This window comes from Vicia villosa, linkage group LG7 (genome assembly GCF_029867415.1).
Source record: "Vicia villosa cultivar HV-30 ecotype Madison, WI linkage group LG7, Vvil1.0, whole genome shotgun sequence".
Taxonomy (NCBI): domain Eukaryota; kingdom Viridiplantae; phylum Streptophyta; class Magnoliopsida; order Fabales; family Fabaceae; genus Vicia; species Vicia villosa.
Window position 1 is genome coordinate 135,333,226 of NC_081186.1, and position 3,953 is coordinate 135,337,178.

At 36.7% G+C, this 3,953-nt stretch overlaps 1 non-coding gene across 1 annotated transcript; it reads left to right on the top strand.

Annotated features, from left to right (window-relative positions):
• The first annotated feature begins 273 nt into the window (after positions 1–273).
• LOC131621191 (small nucleolar RNA R24) lies at positions 274–363 on the top strand. Its single transcript, XR_009289517.1, has one exon. It is a non-coding gene; the product is annotated as a small nucleolar RNA R24 (small nucleolar RNA).
• Positions 364–3,953: the final 3,590 nt, after the last annotated feature.

Genomic DNA, 3,953 nt, shown 5'->3' on the forward strand with positions numbered 1-3,953 from the left:
CCCCCATAAATCTCATTTTGTCCTGATTGTGTTCCTTAATCATAAACCTTTAACTTTGATAATTTTGCCATTTACCCTATAACTTTCTGTCACCTTTCTTTATATTAACCCTATAATGCAAACCATAGGAAAGGGTTGAGGGTGCCTAACACCTTCCCTCGACCTGAATATAGTATCTTACCCTGATCTCTTAACTGCGTAGGGTTTCCTATTCGCCCTTCAGAATAGGTGGCGACTCTAAGTCTTTAATTTTAGGGCAGGTTGCTACATTCCGTTGCAGTGATGAGCTCTTAACATATAAGAAGAATCCCTATGTGGGTTTCTTCAATGAAATTTACTTGTTACGCTTGGCTTCTGAGCTTTTATCATTAAGTTTAGTGGCCTTAACCTTCTGGCCCCTGATTATTCAAAATGATTTATATTATGAATTCAATCAAACCTGAACCTTTTAAATTATTTTGCTCATTGTGAAGATGAAGTCTTTTATTAGTTGATCCTTTCTTCCTAATTCCACATTTCAAATGATCTGTTTTTATCATTCCAAACTTTGTTCATTGTGAGGATGAAGTCTTTTATTAGTTGCTTCAATGTCCCTTGTGGAAGGATGTGAACCTATCATGCTATTTCAACTTTCAATTGACTAAATCTTATATGGTTAAGATATGACATTATATTGATTATTACTAACTGAAGTGTTATAGAATTCTAGTTGGGTGGATATTAATAATTTTTTATGTCTTATACAAAAATTAATTGACTAAATCTTATATGGTTAAGATATGACATTTTTGTGTTCTTGAGCCAAGCGATGAAGATTTTCATATTGGAGTTGTTGAGCATTGTAACGATCCTGTTGAAGCTGTTGCATATTCTGAAATTAAAGCTGTTGTGCTTCAAAGTTTTCTTGTTGGCGAAGCTGCATGTTTTCTAACATGGAAATGATGTTGGTTTGATCCGGCTGAGGCGGGGCTATGTATCCCCAGGGAATTTCCTCTCTTTGAGGAGGAACATATTGCCAATTTGCATCCGTATCATGTGAAACATCTTCCATAGTGTGATCATCATCATTTGCTATGTCTTGATCATTGCCTTCTTCTTCATTACCTGCAAGGTGGCCAAATTCCGTAAGATCGTCATAGTTGTATATGATCTTTCTGGTTCCCTTTTGAATGAGATAGTAGGTTTTCCTATTTGGATCCCAGTGGTATCCCAGTGGTATCCCATTTTAGCTCAAATTAGAGATATCTAATATCCCTAATTCCCTACGAATGTTGAAGAACTGCTTCGTTGCTAGAGGTTTGGTGAAGATGTCAGCTAGTTGCTTCTTGCTCTCTACATGTTCAAATATAACTTCTCCTTTCTCTACATGATCTCTTAGGAAGTGATGCCTTATTTCAATATGCTTGGTTCGTGAGTGTAAAACAGAATTTTTGCTCAAGTTTATGGCACTTGTGTTGTCGCACATGATAGGTATACGATCAAGCTTAATACCAAAGTTAATGAGTTGTTGCTTGAGCCATAATATCTGAGAACAGCAGCTTCCGGCAGCTACGTATTATGCCTCAGCGGTAGATAATGCAACTGATACTTATTTCTTACTATGCCAGCTTATCAATGAATTTGAGAATAGATGACATGTTCCACTGGTACTCTTTCTGTCGGATTTGCATCCAGCAAAGTCTGAGTCGGAGAATCCCACCAAATAAGATTCATTGCCTTTAGGATACCATAGGCCATATGTAGTAGTTCCACGTAGATATCGTAGAATTCTTTTTACAGCTTTTTAGTGTGATTCCTTTGGACAAGATCGGTATCTTGCACACATACATACACTAAACATGATGTCCGGTCTTGAAGCTGTGAGATACAATAGTGAACCTATCATACCTCGGTACAATTTCACATCAACCTCTTTACCTTTCTCATCTTTGTCTAGGTTACTATTTGTTGCCATAGGTGTGTCAATCTCCTTTGCCTCACTCATTCCAAATCTTTTAAGCAACTCTGTACAATACTTGGTTTGACTTACGAACGTTCCATGACTAAGATGCTTGATTTGTAGACCAAGGAAGAAATTCAGCTTTCCCATGAGACTCATCTCAAATTCAATCTGCATAAGTTTAGAAAATTCTTTGACAAGTTTTGCATTAGTCGATCCAAATATAATACCATCTATATAAACTTGAACCAAGAGTATATCTTTATCTTTTCTTTTAATGAAGAGAGTAGTGTCAACTTTACCCCTAAAGTATCCTTGACTAAGTAGAAATTTGCTCAAACGTTCGTACCAAGCCCTAGGGGCTTGTTTGAGACCGTATAAAGCACGTTTCAACTTATAAACATGAGTCGGATACATGTAATTCTCAAAGCCGGGTGGCTGAGCAACATAGACCTCTTCATTTATATAGCCATTTAGAAAGGCACTTTTAACATCCATTTGAAATAGTTTAAAGTCTTTTGAACAAGCATAGGCAAGTAAGAGACGAATAGCTTCGAGACGTGCTACGGAAGCGTATGTCTCTTCATAATCAATACCTTCCTCTTGATTGTAACCTTGGGCAACTAATCTAGCTTTGTTTCTAGTAATAACTCTGTTTTCATCAAGTTTGTTACGAAAAACCCATCTAGTGCCGATTACTTGATGATCTCCTAGATGAGGGACTAGGTCCCAAACATCATTTCGTTTAAATGGTTTAATTCTTCTTGCATGGCCATTAGCCAATGCTCATCAAGTAATGCGTCCTTAGCGTTTTTCGGCTCAACTTGTGAAACAAAAGCAAAATGATGACAAAAGTTACTTATCTTGGAGCGGGTTGTAACGCCCTTTGAGATGTCCCCTATTATGTTGTCAATTGAATGATCTTTTACATTTGTCCAGGCCTTAGGAAGTTCTTCATTGTTTGAGATGCTTTCTTTTTCATCATCATCATGAGACTCATCTTTCTCTTTCTCAGCATCTTTCTTCACAATAATTTCACTCTCGTCTTCCTTATCTTTGACAATGTCTTCAGTAGATGGACCTGCACTATCAAAAGATAGACCTTTCTCGACATATTTTGTATAAGATTCATCAAATGACACATGTACATTGTTCAATACAAAACACTTGCAACCGAATACGTGGAGATGTGACACATTTGGTTTTCTACCTTTTAATAATTCATATGGCGTTTTGTTTAGTATAGGACGTATTATTATCCTATTCAAAACATAACATGCGGTGCTAATAGCGTCCGCCCAGAAATACTTAGGTTGACTACCCTCATTTAGCATTGTTCTTGCCAACTCCTCTAGAACACGATTTTTACGTTCAACCACTCTGTTTTGTTGTGGTGTTCTAGGAGCTGAAAAGTTATGCTCAATTCCATGTTTATCACAGTATTTTTCAAAAAGATAGTTTTCAAATTCTTCACCGTGATCACTTCGAATTGCAACTATTTTGGTGTTCATTTTATTTTGACATAATCTTGCAAATTGCGTGAAAGCTGGAAAAGTTTGATCCTTACTAGGTAGAAAGTTTGTCTAACAAAATCTAGAGTAATCATCGACAATGACAAAACCATAGATGTTTCCACCTATGCTTTTAGTCCTTGAAGGGCCAAAGAGATCCATGTGAAGGAGTTCAAGTGGGTGTGATGTTGAAACCACGTTCTTTGATTTAAAAGAGGTTTTAGTTTGCTTTCCCTTTTGACAAGCATCACATAGATGATCCTTTGAAAACTTTATTTTTGGTAAGCCGATTACTAAGTCTTTTGTGACAACCTTATTAAGTAAGTCAAAATTAATGTGAGCTAGGCGTCTATGCCAAAGCCATGAGTCTTCGCCTAGAGCAATTAGACACTTGGTACTTGACTTAGATACTTCGTCCAAGTTTAGCATATAGATGTTGTTTACTCTTAAGCCATTAAACATAATGTCTCTTTTCTTAGTATGTTCTATTGTGCAACCAGAAT